This window comes from Pseudorasbora parva, chromosome 7 (assembly GCF_024679245.1).
Source record: "Pseudorasbora parva isolate DD20220531a chromosome 7, ASM2467924v1, whole genome shotgun sequence".
Taxonomy (NCBI): Eukaryota; Metazoa; Chordata; class Actinopteri; order Cypriniformes; family Gobionidae; genus Pseudorasbora; species Pseudorasbora parva.
In genome coordinates, this window is record NC_090178.1 from 25,164,958 (window position 1) to 25,186,330 (window position 21,373).

The 21,373-nt window shown below is 38.6% G+C and overlaps 1 protein-coding gene and 1 long non-coding RNA gene across 4 annotated transcripts in view; both read right to left on the reverse strand.

Moving 5' to 3' along the window:
* LOC137083079 (ictacalcin-like) overlaps positions 1–21,373 on the reverse strand; it is a 107,646-nt gene that overhangs the window by 8,383 nt on the left and 77,890 nt on the right. The gene's annotated exons all lie outside the window — the stretch shown is intronic.
* LOC137083747 (uncharacterized) overlaps positions 20,474–21,373 on the reverse strand; it is a 73,296-nt gene continuing 72,396 nt past the window's right edge. For both annotated transcript variants that reach the window (XR_010906591.1, XR_010906589.1), the window contains one exon: positions 20,474–20,839. This is a non-coding gene — a long non-coding RNA (uncharacterized lncRNA). The remainder of the gene's footprint in view (positions 20,840–21,373) is intronic.

The following is a 21,373-nucleotide window of genomic DNA, read 5'->3' on the forward strand; positions in this document are numbered from 1 at the left end:
ACACCATACGGTTGCTTTGCTGTTGTATTTCCTTAAAATGCTGGCAAGTATTTAGAAGAGCAATATATTTCATCACCGCTCAAACAAATTAAAATAAAAGGACTTAAACATTTGAATTGGTCCGTTATTTATAGCAGCATTTATTATCATACCAAGCATATGACATTTTATTTACAGCATACAATGATGTTACGGACCACGTGAGCGCCGCGTTCCCGGTCACAGAACTCTCCTCTCCACCGTGACGTGAATAAATCACAATCCGAATGCACGAGTTTTAGGTTTTATCCTATAGTTTTATTACTGAGGTGGCATGCACATGTGCACTTTTATTTTGTCGGATTTCCACACTGTAAAAAATTTGTGGTGGTTTTTGTTGGTTTAACTTAAAAAAGTAAGTAACCTGGTTGCCTTAAAATTTTGAGTTTATTGAAATTAAAAATTTGAGTTGATACGATGAAGGAAATTAGTTTAACAAATAGAAACTCAAAATATTTTTGTATCTGAACCACATAAAAAAATGTGATAAATCATGAAAATAGCACAATTTGGCATGTTTCACTGCGTCATCAGAAATAACACACACATAATTACCCAATATGCTGACAAAATCTTTTAATAATCTTTTAATAAAGGTTGTCGAATCTCAAAAAATGTTCATTGTATTAACTCAAAATTTTAATTTCAATGAACTCAAAATTTTAAGGCAACCAGGTAACTTCTTTTCTAAATAATTTTTTACAGTGCATGAGTGAAACAGGCGAAGGGCGCATGACATACGTCACGACCAAACGTAAGCGATTGGTTATGGCAGATCCAGAGTGGCTCAGGGCAGATCAAATAGTTTTAAACCTCAACAGCGTGCCTGCCTTCATGGAAATAAACGCTTGTCAATGAAGAGTGGCCAGACGCTATGTACAAATTAAATGTATGAGAGTCTGGTAAAACCAGGCTAAGAAAAAATAGGCTACGAGGGCAGATTAGAAACGAGAACTTCTAACAAGTTTAACAGACTAGACCAGGGATTATAAGAAAAGTGTGCAAATCTATATGCCTTTATTCACGTGAAAATTCTTGGGACAACGCTATATTGTGTTTAGATGCTATAATCAAACAAGAATTATATCAATAAATTACCTATTTAATTGATTTCAGGACATCTTAATACTAATTTTTCTGCAATTGTTATTGTACATATTTTACATCTGATATAACATTGTATCAGCAATGCAACCCCCCTTAATACGCCATACAGTGCATATCATTTACACGCGAAAAACTGCCTACCATATGCACGCCAAAGCTCATTTTGACGTATGAGCGCCCCTCACACGTCAAAATGAGCTTTGCCGTGCATATAGGCCTAGTACGCAGTTTTTCGCGTGCATATGATACGCAATTTATGTCCCACCTGTGGTGTAGTTATGTGTTATCACAGGTCTCTTTAGGAGAAAGGGGCTGGGAGGAGTTAAGGAAGAATAAGGAGGGGCTTTATGGGGAAAAGGAAAGAAAAAAATAAAGATAGTTGGGGGACACGTAATGGTTGTGAGCTCTTTTTATTGAATAATGCGACAACACCCACTTTTTAAAACAAATTTACGCCACTGTTGCAATGTATTTAGTTCAATAAAACATGTAATGTAAGCGGTAATGGTGTTAAAGGGGGGGTGAAATGCTGTTTCATGCATACTGATCTTTTTACACTGTTAAAGACTTGGAATCCCATACTAAACATAGACAAAGTTTCAAAAGTTAAGGTGGACGTTTGATGGGAGTATTTCTTTGTCAAAAATACTACTTCCGGTTAGTCATAAGTTTCGGCAAGTTTTTTGAGATCATGCGTCCCCATTGACGTTAATGGGGGCGGAATTTCCTTGTATGGGCCTTACGGACAATTCTACCGGAAGCGCGTGAGAGAGAGTGAGGGAGAGAGCGAAAGCAACAGCCTACGCCCATCAAAGCGCTGGCTTGTAGGATGCTGGACAGGTGACAATTACACATAGCACATAACAATGTCACCAAAAAAGTGGGTTTTTGGTTGCCAGACCAAGACAGTCCTGCACAGATTCGCCAAAAACCCCGCGTTAAGGCAACAGTGGATGTAATTTGCTTTTCCGGATCAGCAACTGAGTTGCGCGAATGTTTATATCTGTTCACTGCATTTCGGTGCCGACTGTTTCATAAACAAGGCCCAGCTCGACGCCGAATTTTCCCAATCGCCTAATGCTGAAGGATGGAGCAGTCCCAACGTTAGAAGGGTGAGTGAGACTGCTTCAAATGTCTGTGTTTTTTTTAGTCCGCTTACTGTCTACACAAACCACGCGTAAACACACACACACGTGCACAACTGCACTTCCCACATGTACACCTTCAAAGACAAAAATACGACGATATAATTAAAGTATAAATATGTAAATAACACAAGCCGCTAAGCATATTATATAGTTAGTGTATAACTTGTAACTTACCACATACAGACGTCCTGCTCTAGTCGTTTTTGCTGCTGCTCCTGTTCAACTGCAGCCTCTGGGTCTGATTCCGGATCATAGATGTATGGCTGTATCTGATTAAAAGCCATATTTTTATTTTGAATAAAGTTTTTTTCCCGCTGTTAGGGATGACGCTCGACTCAACACACAGCGCGCTGCTGCACACGTCATTATTTAGCTCCGCTCACACGACACGCCCCCACCCGCTCGGCTTTTTTCGGAAAGACTCGGAACAGCGCATCTTTCTTATATAATTATTAAAAAAATAAAGACTTTTCGGAGATATGCAGGATGCAATGCTACTCTATAGGTACTCAAGATTGACATGACACTGACTGAAACTGAGTTTTTCACCCCCCCTTTAATGATTTACCTCAGATATGAGCGAGTGAGCTTCAGTGCATCGCGCTCAGCCTGCAGAGATGTGAACAAAGTGCAGAAAAGTTGTGGTGGTTGGTCAAAATTGCGAGTTGCACTGGATTTTCTGTAACGTCCGTATCATCTGCTACAGCTGAAGTGTCACGCGAAGCTGCTGTAGCTTTAGGGGCAAGCTTCCGAAAACACTCAAAGAGTCTACTTTCGTTTCATATCTTCTTTTATATTAGTTAGTTAATTTCAAACTTGCGCCAAAAAAGACCGCCAAGCAACTGATTTTCCTTGGTAGGTGATGTCAGATCAATGTCACAGGCCACGGAAGCCCCAATGGTCCAAAAACGTTGGTGATTCGCAATTGAGAATGAGGACATACGTCATGGTAGCTTGCTGTCACGTGACAAATTGGGCGGTGTTTGGGCACGTCCACCATTTTGGGATCCGACGCTATCGGTTGCCAGGGGCAACACTTTAAGAGCGATACAGAGATCGGAGCAGGAAAGACGGCTCGAGGAATTATCATCACGTCGTTTAAACTGAGAAATTTAAAAATTGAAAATAAAAAGAAATGGTTAACTACAGGGAGAAATTGCTACCAGCGCCAGGCAGAGGTATTTAGAGGAGCTGGATGATATCAAAAACGTCAATCCATACCAGCTGCCTGCAGCAGAATTGAACAGAGACCTAACGTTAGACACTTTAACGTACTAACGTGCACGTCCCTGAAATGTTTCTATATTTTTTTTTGTGCATTCTGAATAATAAATAAATATATCTGCCCACTATCCAGCAACAGTCTAGTGCTCGTCCTCTCATTAACAGTGTTTTTCTCATACTGACCATATTTTATACCTGATGACAAATTTACATTTCTAAATGAATTTAACTAATAAAAAGGAACACTTGTGTGCGCTGGTGCTTTTAGTCCAGTCTTAAGTAGACTAAATGCTCAGTGCGTACGTTACATGTAACGTTAAAGGAAAATGACAGTCAACTAGCTATAGGCCCAAGTTACTTTTAATATTAATCATTTTGGCATTAACATGTAAATTACGTAGGATAAAATTATTGACAATGACAGAATAGTTTTCAAAATGTTTAATACAAATAAATAGAGGATCGTGTTTATCAGATGTCAACACACTCCAGCATCGCGGCACTAGTAAGACGATGACTGACACCCTTTGGTGAAATAATGGCATATGTTTACCAGCAGCTGCTTTCTGAGATTGGCTGGGGTGGATTAAAGCTTCATGTTCCATTGAGTTTGGAAAATTATGTACATGGTAATCATCAGAATATCTCTTCTCCGGTCTCTGTTCGAAAAATGGCGGAAGGGGGCGGGGCGCGGTGTTGTGACGATATCCTCATTCTCAATCGCAACCACAGTCTGTGTTCGCAACACAGACGTGGTGAATTTATGAATGAAAGTTCTCTCACTAAACGATATCGTTACATATCCTCACGCTTTTTTAAGTGGGTATACGGAAATCCTTGTCCTTTCCTAGTGGGTATACGCCGTATACCTGCGTATCACGTAGACTACACCACTGAAACCAACACAGTCAAAGAACATGTGAAAAGCATTCAAAAGTACTAGTATTTCAGGACTAGTGACAGAGTGACAGATTTAAAGACAGAGCTAGAAATGAGAGACATCAGCGAGAGGGAACGAGGAAAAAAAGGGGGCGGAGGAGATGACTGGCCTTATTTAACCCCTCTCTTTATGTAATACAGTGGTGACTCATTTGAGTAGAATTTCAGTTTCTTCCTATTTTTTTTACAGTTGTTCTTGCATTTTAACACATTAACTTTCTTCCCTTTTCTACTTTTTTTTGCCCTTCTTGATAGTCCTCTAAAAGCTGTCAAAATCTTCTTTTCTGCAGAAGAATGAATGTCATACAGGTTTGAGACGACACAAAAATTAGTTAAGTTTTTTGAATTGTAATGGGTGATCTGTCCCTTTAAATGAGTGACAAACGTACACGCATGCACAGATATGTGTTCATACAATGGTAGACAAACAAGAGCTCATGATTAAGGCCCCGTCCACACGGAGACGCGTTTAGCTGTATACGTATATATTTTGTACCGTATCAGCGTTTCGTCCACATGGATCTGGCATTTTAGAAGCATGCATCCGATATTTTCTGAAACCGGGTCCCAAAGTGGATAAATCTGAAAACGACCATCTTCCATTTTCGTGTGTACAGCGAATCCGTATATTTTCTGAAACGGTGATGTCATCACACTACGTCCAGCACGGTGAAGAGTTAAAGGGATACAACTACGGGCACTGGGCATGCGCACATCAATATTGCGTCATTTAATTAACGTATCTGCATTATTGTAAGGGTATGTTTTGGGTTGGGATAGGTGTAGGCATTAATAAAACACATCTGTTAAGTAGCAAATGTATTTATTGTTATTTTATTGTGAGATTTTGCCTCACCTCCGACCACTGCTATACCCCTTCTAGCCACAACTTTTTAAAGGTTTTAAAGGTAGAATAGGTAGGAATTGGTTAAAAAACTTTTTTCCCAAATTTGTTTAAACTTTCTTTATATATCAATACATAATTAAAACGTAAGTACTCTGAAAAAGAAAGTATAAAAATTGAGTGTCTGTAGACCTCTCACGACTGTTTTAAGACAGCTCATTATTTCCATTCACTCCACCTTCTCCCTTCTGGGCTCTTTCCAAAGCCACACCCCCAAAATACATGAACGCGCCTCACCGGCCGCTCAGCTGGAAGACGCATTATTTACCTCAGAGGAGCAGTGTGCATGTAGTCACATCATGCCAGAATCACATGGAATAAAAAATCTAACTTTTATCAGTATGAATATAAAATAAGATGTCTTTTAGTACTCACTATCAAGCTAAACTACCGATACTGGTAAAGTTTAAAATATATTTTTGTTTGATTTGGTAATGAGCTAGTTATATTTATAAGGCAAAGAAAATGGGTAGCATCATGTTTTTTCAATAACATCAGTTATACTGTGATGAAGATGAATTTCGTGTAAGATTCATAACATATACATTTTTTTGCATGTAAGAGTTTCCATGATGAAAGCATTGTTGATTAGTAGTAGCTAAAGCTAACTTAGTTCTAAAAAAAGTCCTGGATGCGGTGTACTAGCTTACACATGCATTATGTTATCTAAAGTTACATTTTGCGAAATTCAACACAACAGCGATCAACTTGAGCTAAGCATATTGAGTATTTATCATCTCTACTAATGGCTAAGTGTATAATATTGTAACTTTATGCTAAGTAATGCTATGTTAGCTATAGGCAGCTTCATGTGCTCTTCATACATGCTTCATGAAAACATAAACTTAAAAAATTTATATTCAAAATGAAAGATTACCTGTCCAGCAGAAATACAGCCAGCAATTAATCATTTTTCAGGTCCCTCAGTTCTCACCATCGTTGAAAAGCCACGCAGATATTTACTCAGGTTTGAATTTTTTGTTTATCCAAAGACTTTCTGTGCATTGCCTTTTCTCGTACTGTCTTCCTTTTTTGCATTGTTTGCCTTCGCTGACTGCAAAACCCTGCACTGTGAATTTTGAATGCTCTTTCTCTGCCACTATTTTGCCTAGGTTTCGTGCCTCTTGAACTGCTCAAATCAAACGAGCACGTGCGTGTGGGCAGATCCTGTAGCGAAAGCGGAGGTCGCCATGTTAGTGAGAGAGAGTGACAGTCGCCCAAGCCAATCATTTCTTTCGTCCCAAACGAAAATAATGAGTGGTGTTTATTGCAGATTAAAAAGTCTATAGTCACTCGATTTTTATACTCTCCTTTTCAGAGTACATACATTTTAATTATGTATTGACATATAAAGAAATTTTTAAACAAATCTGGACAAAAGTGTTTTAGATCAGTCCTACCTACCCAACCTTTAAGTGTATTTCTGTGGCAGAATTACAGCACCACACACCGGCCTGGCATGCAAACTACATCGTTTTTAGTCGGTTTCAGTAATCTCGTGTGGACGCAGATATTTTTTGAAACGAGGGGAAAAAAAGCTCGGATTGGGAAAGCGCTGGCTTCGTGTGGACGGGGCATAAATCTCATACACCCTGTGGCCAGTTTCCTCGTGAGTCACCATCCAAAACGATCTCTAAGTGGGACCTCCCTGGCGCCATTTTGACCACTAGTGTTAGTTAGGGCCAGCTTTCAGACTCAGTGTATCACAGTGTGACGTGGGTTGATGAGAACATGAGAGGACAGGATACGGCAAAAATACTTCTTGTGGCAGGAGGTTGGCCTTTCTTTGATAATGCTTGTTGTTATGAATACATGAGCACAAAAGCATGGCACACACTCATTCACTTTTCATATCAAGTATAAAGAAGAAATGAATTGTGTATAGATATGAAAACAACTTTTCTGCAAGACATTATCTTTACTCTGATAAACTTAAGTTAGCATAATCCACTTATTATACTGTGTTGACATAGATTTCATACAAAACACACAAACATCATGACGAACAAAACAAATATCCCTACCCTTCCCATTGCTAATGTTAAATACGGACACTAATCACTAATGATATAATCACTAATATCTGTGTCACTAATGAGAACATTTGAGAACAAAATTGGTAAAAGATGATAGTTTAGCAGAAGCCATTTATCTATTTTGCTGCCACAATGAACAAGCATTCGAGTCTTGTTGCTATAAGTCATACACAACATAACGTGGATTTTTTTAAAAGCTCACACTAATTTGCATATTATACATTGTGATTTCTGATTTCTTTTTATTTTTTAGATTATGTTTCTCACAGTGGCCATGCACCTACGATGACAATTTCAGACCCCTCCATGATTTCTAAGTGGGAGAACTTGCAAAATAGCAGGGTGTTCAAATACTTATTTTCCTCGCTGTAAGAAAAATACTTTTAGTATTAAGACATGTTATACTGCTCCCCATAAACACAACCAAGCCTAGAAAAAAAAACACGGAACCACCCCTTTAAATTCTGCCTTATACACTATATTGCCAAAAGTTTTGTGACGCTTAGATGCACATGAACTTTAATGACATCCCATTCTTAATTCATAGGGTTTAATTTGAAGTTAGCCCACTCTCCGAAGGCTTTCCACAAGGATTAGGAGTGTGTTTATGGTAATTTTTGTCCATTCTTCTAGAAGCGCATTTGTGAAGTCAGGCACTGATGTTGGACGAGAAGGCCTGGCTCGCAGTCTCTGCTTTAATTCATCCCAAAGGTGTTTTATCGGGTTGAGGTCAGGACTCAGTCAAGTTCCTTCACACCAAACTTGCTCATCCACTTGCACCATGTCTTCATGGACCTTGCTTTGTGCACTGCTGCGCAGTCATGTTGGATAATTAAGGAGCCATACTCAAACTGTTCCTACAAAGTTGGGAGCATGAAATTGTCCAAAATATCTTGGTGTGCTGAAGCATTAAGATTTCCTTTCACTGGTACTAAGGAGACAAGCCCAACCCTGAAGAACAACCCCACACCATAATCTCTCCCCGCAACTTCTGCGCACCGTGCTCCTCAGCATGTGCTGACCCCGCTCTGCACAGGTGGCAACGTGTCACCACACTTGAATTCACTGAGCTCCTAAGAGTGAACCCTTATTTCACAAATGTTTGTAGAAGCAGTCTGCATGCCTAGGTGTTTGATTTTATACACATTTGGCCATGGAAGCGATTGGAATATTAATTCAATGATTTGGAGGGGTGTCCCAATACTTTTGGCAATATAGTGTATTTTCCATGTTTGCAACCCAGCGAGACGTAAGGTTTGTGCCTAAACATAAACTTACCTTGACAAATATTCATTATGACAACTAGTCTTAATCTGTAGATCTCTTCGTTGAGAGCCATTTCCCAGAGTGTCAACTATTAGGAGATCATGGCATGAAATCAAGTGTATAGCGTCAGTTCTGGAAGCTGTCTGTCAGCTGATCACATCTACCTATAGGAATATGGCCTCTATCACAGCATATATAATCTTCTTCAGTACTATCAGCTGCTATCGCGTTTCTCCAGATTTCATTTACCCTCCTCCATCCCCAGCTCCTCCTCTCGATGTTCTAATTCCCCTTGAATCTGACTAGATTCCTGAATTATTTTGTACATTTAAAATAAACATTAATGATATCTGCAATACATCATGTTGGTTCTGTTCTGTCTACCCTAAGGAGGGTTACTGCTCTTTTCCATGCTAGGCTGCATAGATCTGCAGGGAGTTCTTGCCTAGCACAGAGCCATACCGCCAATCCAAACAATATGCTAATAGTCAATCAATCATCTTTGACAATAGTGGTCCTGGCAGAATTCAGATCAGCCTAACAATTCAAACTATGTCAAAGAAAAAAAAAGATGTACCATCCAATCAGCTGCAAAAGAAAGCACAAAGTGACTCACATCATTCTATTGGGCACATAGAATCACATAATTATATAGGTCACAGAATCACATCATTCTATAAGGCACATAGAATCATTCTATAGGGCACATAGAATCACATCATTCTGTAGGGCACACAGAATCACATCATTCTATAGGATGATGGAATCCAACGAGACTGGACCACGAAAGGAAAGAGAACAGAAAGCAAATTAAGCACAAGTAAAATTGGATGAAATAATGATAAACGCATGTGCTGATTATATGAATTGGCATTCAAATGAAAGAATGGTGGAAAAACTAAACAAAGGAAGACAAGAAACTATGAAAACAAACTAAAAGCCCATGATAATGAAAAAGAATGCATGTTTGTGCAGCTTTACCATGTGAGCCATTTTTATAAAGTCTGTTTCTATTTCTATTTCTATTTTCTATTTCTGTTTATAAAGTATGATTCTAAATCACGCTGAAATTGTCAAGTCACCTTCATTTATATAGCGCTTTCAATAGAGATTGTTTTAATGCAGCTTTAATAAACTGGAAAGTAATGATCAATGATGCAAACAGAATTCAATTCGTCTGTAATGCCGCTCTAAAGAGACAGTAGGGTTACTGTTTAGCTGAAGTCAGTTCAGTATCGATTTGGTTCAATTCAATGTAAGTTAATTAATAATGAATTAGTTCAATTCAGCTATAAAGCAGCTCCATATCGTCCAGATCAGTTCAAGTCTCATCCAATAGTGTCAGTGCATTAATATTGTAAAAAATATTGCAGAATATGAAGTGTTCCCAAATAAGCAAGTCAGAGGCGACAGTGAACCTAAACTCCATCTATGACTGAAATGGGAGAAAGCAGGCTCGGCCTAGGGACCATTCCACACTTCTCCTCTGGCAAAACAAAGGTCATTGTAGAGTCTGCAAAATGAAGGTTTGTTGGACCCCTCTGAGACTTAAAGCTCTGGCGTCTCTGCTCTTAAAGCAGCACTAGGTAACTTTTTAACCTTCAAAATATATTTTTTAAGACTCTTGTGATGATAAATCGACTTACAATAGGTTGAATGACACGTCTGCCATAGCCTGATGGGGTCTGTATCGTTTTTAATCGTACTTTTAAACTTCGGGTTTCGGGTAGTAACCCGAGGACAAAAAAGAATTACAAAATTCGACTGCTTTACGGCATATACGTCACTTCCACCAACACCCACACTTCCTTACATTCAGACGTGCGAGCCCAACTTTGTTCGTCGGATAATATAGTCATGTCCGAAGCAGCACAGACACATAAGAAAGAAAAGGTTTTGTTGGAGGAAAGCAATAAGAGTGATGGGAAAAGTGATGGGATTAAAGGCAGGACGAGGATCAACATTGGACAGCGTTTGCTCGTCGGCGTGAGCTGAAGGAGGCGTGCCCGACCGATGCTGTCATGCTTGTTATGGTGATTACCTACCACTCAAACATTGAACTGAAGTATCATATAGATTCTGTAAAACGGTAACCAATAGACTACTATAATGAAACTGGCTTGTAAACGTGAGCATCGTGATTATTTGTCATTTGAAAAAAATAAAACCCATGAAATTATATTCATATGACATGCTGAAACATATGCCACTGACTGTACCTGGGATGAAGACATTTCACACGCGCCGCCAGAAGAACACCTGCATGTGAACTCCTCCTGCAGTTAACTGTTAGTGCTGCACCAACCCGCAGCGGCACTTTTATGAAGTTATTTGGCCCGCACCGCACCACTGTATATATTTTTACCACCCGCCCCACACCCGTGACCATTAAATAGACATACGGGTTCCGCGGATTATGAGACGACTCAGGACCCACGCATCACTAGTTCAGGGCTATCAGGGTTGTCATGTCAACAATGGCATCCCCTGTTGTAGGATGACAGATCTTACGACAGTAGTTGAGGACATTATTTTTTCCAAACTGTAGGGGGACCCCAAGAGCAAAAGTTGCCAAGTGCTGCTTTAATGTGACCCTGCTTGAACAGTCACTGTATGTTCACCAATTACCTCCATTCACTCATTCAGCCTGCAGTCAGTGTTCGACCTGTATTATGTCATACCTTTCCCACAGCAGCTCTGAAACTTTATATTACCGCATTTCTCCTATTGCAGTGACTTTAGGGTAAATCACTATTGTTGTAACAGGTGTGTGTGTTTTTTGTGCACAAATCTTGTCTTAAACTCCTGCATATATTTATTACCTCTGAACATGTGATTATGCTTGTATTTGTTGTTTTTGTTGCATTTGGCATTTGGTTGGCATTTCTTTTGTTCGATTTTGAAGTTGAACAGTTGAAACTGTCAAGTCAACAAACCCAAATCATGCCACAGGAATGAGAGGGTGGGACAGGAATGTATTTTGATCAATTCAAGCTCTGAATATTGCTCTCTTCCTAACTGAAATTATTTTGTGTAAGTTTCCCGCAGCATCAGAAACGTCTTTATCACGTTACACGTCTGACGTCTCCTTGCAACGTTGCAGAAACCTCTTTATAACGTCTTTATCACCTAACCACGTCCTATAGCTTCTTCCAACGTTGTAGAAACATTCTTACCATGCATGTCCAAACTGGTTCTTCACTTCACACATGCTATCATCAAACTTTTTTACTGTTATCTTTGAAAAATGTGTTTAATATAAAAAAACAATATTATAACTATAAAGAAAGGTGTGTTGGACCCCTCTGAGACTTAAAGCTCTGCGGTCACTGCTAGTCTTAATGTGACCCTGCTTGAACAGTCACTGTATGTTCACCAATTACCTCCATTCACTCATTCAGCCTGCAGTCATTGTTCGACCTGTTTAATGTCATACCTTTCCAACCGCAGCTCTGAAACTTTATATTACCGCATTTCTCCTATTGCAGTGACTTTAAGGTAAATCACTATTGTTGTAACAGGTGTGTGTTTTTTGTGCACAAATCTTGTCTTAAACTCCTGCATATATTTATTACCTCTGAACATGTGATTTTATGCTTGTATTTGTTGTTTCTGTTGCATTTGGCATTTGGTTGGCATTTTTTTTGTTCGTTTTTGAAGTTGAACAGTTGAAACTGTCAAGTCAACAAACCCAAATCATGCCACAGGAATGAGAGGGTGGGACAGGAATGTATTTTGATCAATTCAAGCTCTGAATATTGCTCTCTTCCTAACTGAAATTATTTTGTGTAAGTTTCCCGCAGCATCAGAAAGGTCTTTATCGCGTTGCACGCCTGACGTCTCCTCGCAACGTTGCAGAAACGTCTTTATAACGTCTTTATCACCTAACCACGTCCTATAGCTTCCTCCAACGTTGTAGAAACGTTCTTACCATGCATGTCCAAACTGGTTCTTCACTTCACACATGCTATCATCAAACTTTATTACTGTTATCTTTGAAAAATGTGTTTAATATAAAAAAACAATATTCTAACTACAGAAAGAAAAATAGATTAAGTGGTCTTTTTTAGAATTAAAAGCATCCTAGCCATGTTCAATCAGTTTGTGTAGATTTAAAGCTCATCTATTTAACCAAGCATTCACCTAATAGCAATTTATTAAAAAAAGTATCCTAGTCTCATCCTCAGGTCCCTGAGGCTGACAGATCCAGATCCAGTTGTAGTCTGGCCTGATCCCAGTTCAGGTTCTGCCATGATGAAAAGTCGTACACCCCAACTGCAGACTACAATCACATCTTGGCCAAAGAAATGGACTTCTTTATCAATATTAAATACTCTGCTTTGTTTAATTTTTTAATATATGTTAAAAGTTAACAATTAATATCTCTAAACTCTAATTCAATTTACTCTGGTGTTTCTACATGTTGTACTCAGATGTTGCATAAAAGATATGTAATTATTGTTGTATGTAATAATAACTGGTTTACAAATGACATGCATGTTAACATTTTGTATGAATAAATGAGCATAACCGCTTGGATATTAATAAATTTAACAAAGTGGAACCATAACCATTTCAAACATGTCATTCTTTTACTTAATAAATACATAAACAAAATTGAGGATTTGGATTATCACTCTACTTTCTTTGTAAGCAAAAATAAATAATTGTACATGATAATTATGATATGGTAAGTTTCTAGACATTGAGTAGGAGAATGCTTTTATGGGATGCTTATCTTATGCTCTTATGCTCAATAAGATTTGTGAGGTGTCATTGAAAATTATTTGCTATATCTACCCAGTCATTTGAATAATTATACAAAATAAAACTTTAAATAACACTAGAACCCCCACCAGAAGCCTTCGCTCAGCTAATGAGCGAAGGCTTGTGCTACCATCACAGAGAGGCATGAAATCCATCTCCAGGACTTTTTATTTCATTGTTCCTGGTTGGTGGAACGATCTTCCGTCCTCCATACGCACGACAGGATCACTCGCTTCTTTCAAAAGACAGGTAAAAACTCATCTCTTCCATGAGCACTTAATCTTACATTAAAAAAAAATTAAAAAACAATTCTCCCCTCTACTTCTCTTTTCCTCTTCCCTTTTCTGGTTTTTGCTACTCTGAGTAGTGTACAAATCTTGGTATTTGGGGCACTTTTTGCGTTTATTCGCCTCTTCTTGGCGGATTGCTTCCTGTACTCCTGAGTTGTAAGTCACTTTGGATAAAAGCGTCTGCTAAATGCATAAATGTAAATGTAGAACAGCTTAGAATGTTTGTATGTGTTTAACAACAAGCTATAAACATACATTTGGGTTGTTTAATTTTTATTACCCATTATATTCGTTCCAGAATCTTATTTTGGGGGTAAGATGGATGTTCTCATTACAAGTTTTATATTTGTCTTCCAATAATGACTTGTCTTCAAAACTACTGCCTTGAAAATTCTGCATTACTTATCCTTATTACGTATTATTACTTAATACACAATTTTACTAAATGTGTTTGATACTTAATGCGTTTTGTTATTGTAACACATTTCTTAAATGCTTTTATTTTGAGCATTTAGCATGCTAGAATAAGCTATGTACAGCAGCCCGTTGATATCAATGCAGCGGCTCGATTAGCATTACACGAAACAAATAGCAATAACAGCTTTTGATCAGGCATTTAAAACCGCTACCAAGTTGGGTCCTATAAGCAGACACAATTTCATAGGCGGACATGATTTGCCATGACACCGGTATCATGACAATTCATGTCCGCTTATAGGACCCCAGAGCGATTCTATTGTTCTGAAAGAACTTTTAATGGTAATCTGTTCAGAGCCTGATTACAATTCTTAAGAATTTGTAAGAAAAATTTGTAAGAATTGTGTTTTGATTTTTGTTGTTTAAATTGTGTTAGTTTTTAATGTCTTACAAATCATATGTTTCATATACTAGTCGAATATAACTGAACCTAAGTATAAGATATATAGAAGCATATCTTGTATATAATCTATTTATTTTGTGCACTTTTTTTATTCTTTATTATTTACATTATAGGTACATCACTATGTCATGATTTTGTATTGGTAGTATTACTTAGTTTATTATAGGTGAAATAATTTAGAACATGTTTTTGCTCCCATTATAACAATCTATTACATATTTCAAATAAATGTTTTGTGTGTGTGTGTGTGTGTGTGTGTGTGTGTGTGTATTTAGTATGGCAATTAATTCAGTTTATTTTTTAAAAAATTGCTTGTCCAGAATCATGTATAACAGCTTTTGATCAGGCATTTAAAATCGCTACCAAGTTGGGTCCTATAAGTCATGACACCTGCTGCCTCGTTGCATCACTGCCTTATTATACAATGACTTCTAAGGCAGTGTTTCATGCATGAAGGCACCTCACGAAACTAATTTCAGACAGACTTCTAAGGCAGTGTAACAGTTTAATGATCTACAGAAAATAGAGCGAGCTTTGGTGAGAACTAAACACATATTTAATTACTACATTAGTAATTTCTCACTAGGAATGACATCAGAAGTGGAAAATATTGGTAAAAAAAAAAACATACATTTTGTCACGGTTACTTGGGTTCTTTGACTCGCCCTCGTGTGTTTGTTGTGAGGCGTGGTTAGGTTGAGCGCTGAGCATTAATAGCGTCAGCTGTGTGTCATTAGTGCTCTATTTTACTTGTGTGTTTGCGTGTCCTGTTTGTCAGTTCGTTGCAGACGTTTGGCCTGGTCTGGTCTTCCGCTCTCTGCTTCCCGGCTCTCTAGTCGGTGTTCCTGGCACTTCTGCACCCGCCGGCGGAGGCTCGTTCTCTGCCCAGTTCCTGCCCACTGCGGCCCCTGCTTCGCCGGCCTGCCTGTGCCTGTAGGTCTTCGCCGGTGTGCGAACCTGCCTGCCCTAATCAGTCATCTTCGCTGGTGCGCGAACTACCTGCCGTTGTGCGTTCTTCGCCGGTGTGCAAATCCAGACGGATTGTGACTGTTTCAGTATTCTGGAGATATAGTTCGGCTTTGCCGTATCGTGCTGAAGTTTTCTGAGTATCTGTGAAATAAAACTTCTTTGCACTTTGCACCCACTGCGCCACCCACACCGCCTGTCCCTCACCAACAACCATCCACATGCGATCATCATGAGCCACGGATACCCACACCTGAGATATTCCGGTGAGCCCAATCTCTAAGTGCATTTCTCACAAAGTATGGCATATTTTTCTCGTTGCAACCTGTGACCTCTGGATATATAGTTCGGCTTTTCCGTATCGTGCTGAAGTTTTCTGAGTGTCTGTGAAATAAAACTTCTTTGCACTTGCACTTGGATCTTCTGCCTTTATTCCAGTGTTTCTTGACACATTTACACACAAACTGACCAGCAAACACAAATTTCGGACGCCATCTTTTCCCTCCAGCTCAACTGTCACTGAATGGAAAGCAAAGGATTGTGGGATATCAAAGGCAGCGAAGGATACATGTATGCTGCCTTCAATAATCGATCAGATGAAGGTCTCTCAGGAGACAGGAAGTGGAGCAAACAATAGACTCAGATGTTGCTTGATGCCTTCACTGAAAACCCTAATAAGTTGATTGAACTCAAATGATTTGAGTAAACTCGTTCCCTCAATTCAATTGAGTAATGGAGTCTCCCAAAACTTGTATATTTAAGTTCACTTAACTTGGTGCTCACGTTCACTGTTCTTAAATTGTTAAGATCACCAAACTGGGTACACCAGAAGTTCAGTACACCATGCTGGGTACAACCAATCAAAACTTCAGCATGCATTGCAGCATGAATAAATTATACATCTGAATTGTGACACATTTTCTTGATTCTTCACATTTTCATGATTCTTACTATTTGCTTTTACTTTTGCTCTTTTGTTCTGATGTTTTTTGAAGCTTGTTTTATGTTCAGAGTTGATCTGTTAAATAAATAAAAATAATTGTCACCATTGTAGAGATTCATACATGGATTCTTGATGTCTGTGCATGTTTAACTAATGCCGTAGATTTAAACATTTTGTGCACAAAAAAATAAAATAATAAATTGTTCAATTACCACAAGAGTGGACATTTTAATTAATATTTCAGTAGACTCTACATGAGATCTAGCCTAGAAATCTAGACGCACCCTAGCGGCAGCAAATTTAATCTGCCCGCAAGTGTCGTCTAGGAACTCTCAATGCCCTTCTGAGCTGTATTCCTCTCGCTCTGGACGGGCCAATCACATCGTGTATAGAGTCGGTGGGCGGGGCCAAAATTACGACGGCCGAGTTGCGTTTGCATGCTTCTAGAAAACACAGAAACTGGCGAACGGCCGTCTTTCGAATCAGCTTTGACCGCGACTCTCGAAGACTTGGAGTTAAGCTTTTCTCTGAGAAAAGAACAAAGGACGACACTGAAGTCATTCTTAAAAAGGGAAGATGTGTTCGAAGTTTAGCCGACCGGATACGGCGAATGTTTAATCTATCAACAAGCTCTGCTTCACCTTCGTTGCTCTGGTTGCTGTAGCGCTATCCTTTCGCGTGCAGAGGGAGTTTGAAAGACAACCGTTTATCCCGCCCCTCGGATTGAGCCCTGTCTATGGTGAGTTTCCAGACCAAACATCTTGATGTGGGTCTGGCTTGTCAGGCTACATGAGATCAGGGATTCTGCCAAAACATGATGATGTTATCATTGTCAATGGTTAAACAACATCACTTGATGATATTTTCATACACTTCGTGTTCCTTCCCAAATGTGTCTCACAAACACAAAACAGCCAGAGAAACATTATATTATAATATTATACAGTCAAGGGTCAAGAGCCCAACTAAAGCAAACACTTATCTTCATCATGGTGACTTCCAACGAAACTATTATTTTCATTAAAACAGAAAAAAAGTCAGTCTGGTTAGTTATAAGTTAGTTCACATATTATTATTATGTTTAGTAACTTACAAATTTTTACTTACCGATTTTAAGATTGCACACAATGAAAAAGTCTCCATCTTAATTTGAATCAGCAACAGAAAAGGAGCGCCTTTTGTAAATGTCCTGCAATCAGTGAATTAGTTCTTGTTGCCAGACAGAACTCCTGGCATGGCCAATCACATCAAAGCAAGACCAGAGTGAGCTTATTTTAATTAATCATGATTTTGAGTTCATTCAACTTGAAATCTTAAGTTTATGTATTTTGTAGGTTAATAAGTTATACTAACTTATATTTTTGAGTTTTTGGACTAAACTAGTAATATTTAGTCAAGATTACTTGATTTGTTTAAGTAAAGACAACATTAGGGTTTACAGTGTTCTCATGTATGTATCGCTGCAGCCCGGAGACCTGCAGATGGGAGGAGCTTACGCAGCAAGTGGGTGGAGCTTATGCCGCAAGTAGTAGGGATTTGACAAATGTGCAAGTGGGAGGGGCTTATGCCGCGAGTAGTAGGGATTTCACAAACGTGTGTGGAAATCCTTTCCAGTCTATGAGAAATCCCCAAGCGTCATTGAGGCCGAGGACCGCGGTGAATGAGAGAGGCAGGAAGTAGCCACAGTAATGAAATGAGACCATTAAATATCAGGTTCTATATCATGGTTTAATTTCTTACGTCTTTGTTATTATCGCGTGTCCAGACTGGCTTTCGACGTGACTTCATCATTTACATTGAGTGGTACTGAACAGTAGGCTACCACTCAATGTAAACGATGAAGTCACTTACACCTTTTGCTATACTTAAAGGGATGCTGTTTTAAATTCAAGGCTGTAATGTAGGCCTTACTCAAGCCTATTTCTCAATATCAGCTACACAATCTACAATATCACAATGAGATGCAATTGCACTCAGTGAAGTGAGTGTGTAAATGCATGAAAAACAGTTGGCTAATGTAAACTTTTGTTGTTGTTACCATTCATCTTTACTCCATTTTTTTTAAAATAGCAGACTAATGTTCTTCTGAGGATTACACATATTAAATTGAAATCTCAGGATGGATAAATTATTTTTTAATGAATAAAATCATGTACAAGTCATTCATTAGTTGTATTATTTTTAGTTTTTTTTTATTATTTGTATAAACACTATTGCAGCACATTGGAATTCATCTACATGCAGTAAACACAGCAAAATCCATGGTGGGATGTTTCTGAATAAATGCCCTGGAGCTCGCCTCGCTTTCCCTTCCCAGCATAACCTGGTGGGGAGACACAAGAAACGCAATACACACTAGGGTTTATGTTGACATTGAACAATTACAAACATTAAGAATAATTTCTCAGCTCTGTAGGTCCACGCCATGCAAGTGAATGGTGTTCAGAACTCCAAGCGATGACATAAGTAAATTAGACTTTATTACTATTTTTAGTATTCCTTTTAAATGCCACACCTAGACTAACAATTAGTTTATTCATCACCAATTTACACAAAATGTACCAAGTGTTCAGCATTTGTACTCAAACTGGCACTCCAAACAAGTGGAGATGGATGTTTTTATTTTTTATTGTCAATATTTCATTTCTAGCCATAAGAAGTGTGCCTGATTTTTCAGTTTTTAACTGAAAATAACAAACACCATTATATGTACTTTTTCACAACTTATAATGCATTTTTACTAAACTAAAAAAATTAACAACAAGCTTACTCCTTCAATTTAACGATGATGAACACGTGAAAGTGTTTTCTTCTTTCTTTGTTTTCTGATGGATCACAACAAAACTTACCTTACCGCCACCAACCAATAGCTATACACAGGTTACTCAATAAACCAATCAAAATCCTCTGGAAGTTTGTACAGCCCACTTGCGGCTAAAGCTCCACCCACTTGCTGCTGACCCACCCATTTGCAGCTGGCTCCGACCTCTGTTTATACCCAACTCATTGTTCCTGCCTTCAACTGTGTCCTCCGAAAGCAGCATTTTCCAGGTTTCGGACGCAGCTACCGTGATTCAATAGTAATTTAGACACCTGTCACGCTGAAGGCGTTCCCCGTAGCGTCAACTGATGCAGCGCAAGTTCCCTTTCGAAAGGGAACTAGAACAAAGGAAACACACAAAACACAGAACCTAATCCCTTAAAAACTAAAACAATTCACGAAACAGCAAATTTATTGAAGATAGCATACTAAAGATTCAAATATTTTTTGGGCAAAAAAATATCATAATTAATAAATTGCATACATTTATTTAACATTAAAAGCACATATAATAACTTGCTTCAACCTGACCTTTATTTAAAAAGCCTTTTGTCAACTTCTTCTGGAAGATTTCAGCTCTGAAACTTACAGGATATTATCATATTACCAATACCTTTTACATATAAAAAGCTCAAGGGAAAGTTGATTTCTCAATTTATCACCCCTTTAAAATGGCTTCCTAACAACAGTGGTATGCACATGGGGGGCTTGAGACCCTGCCTCTTTAATCAAATCACAAGCTTATTTTGTTTAAGTATATTTTTGTGGTCACTTGACTGATTTATAAGACTGTACCAAATAAGGCAAAAAAAGACCATTACATCCGGGACAATTTCTGGGGTTGTAAATGGACCAGTAAAACCATATCTGGACAATTTTAACCAATTTCAACCCCTCACATACCTTATATATAGATTTAAAATATTGTTTCAACTCATTCTAGGGCACCTTTAAACAAGTCTCCCCTTATCTAATTTTGCCCAAAAAACACATAAAATAACACTTATAAGTTCAACAATTTTACTCTTCAATCAACTCAATCAACTTTATTTATATAGCGCTTTTACAATCACGATTGTGTCAAAGCAGCTTCACAGTGTTAAACAGGACAATACTGCAACAAAATGGCATGATGGAGAAAAATAAATCTTGGAAGAAACCAGACTCAGCTGGGGTGCCAGTTCTCCTCTGGCCTATTAACACACAGTGCATGATTATTAGTCTGGCAACCTTAACGGTCAGAAATCATATTAGATCGGAATATTCTAAATTTCAGGGTATCACGGAAGAGACAGATTTATTTAGGATGGGGCATCGATTACACAAGAGTATGAATACATGAAAGATCGGAATTATTGCGCCGGAGACGGGTTTTGAGCATGTCGTGCCGGTGAGGCAAATTCGGAGGAGACACCAATTGACACGGCTCAGCAGACACTCCAGGATGCGTTGGTCATGTCCAGGTAGGTCCACCATCCGATCCGGACAGGGCCCAGATCCGGGATAAACCTCGGGATAAACAGAGAGACTAACATTAGTGTCGATGCCACTCTTTTTATGATGTAACGAGTACATCAGGTGTTATGGGTAGTGTTCCCGGTTCCGGCTGACCTAGTTAATGCAACCTAACAATCAGTCAATTGATTTGAATAATGAAAGTTAAAAATGTTCTATGTGTATGCCATAGTAAAGAGATGTGTTTTTAGTCTAGATTTAAACTGACAGAGTGTGTCTGCTTCCCGAGCAATGCTAGGAAGACTATTGCAGAGTTTAGGAGCTAAATAGGAAAATGATCACCCGCCTGCAGTTGATTTAGATATTCTAGGTAGTATCAAGTGGCCAGAGTTTTGAGACCGCAATAGACGTGATGGAGTATAATGTGTTAAAAGCTCGCTTAAGTACCGGGGAGCTAAACCATTTAGTGCTTTGTAAGTAATAAGGAAGATTTTAAAATGTATGCAATGTTTAATAGGGAGCCAGTGCAGTGTTGACAGAACTGGACTAATATGATCATTCTTCCTGGTTCTAGTAAGAACTCGACCT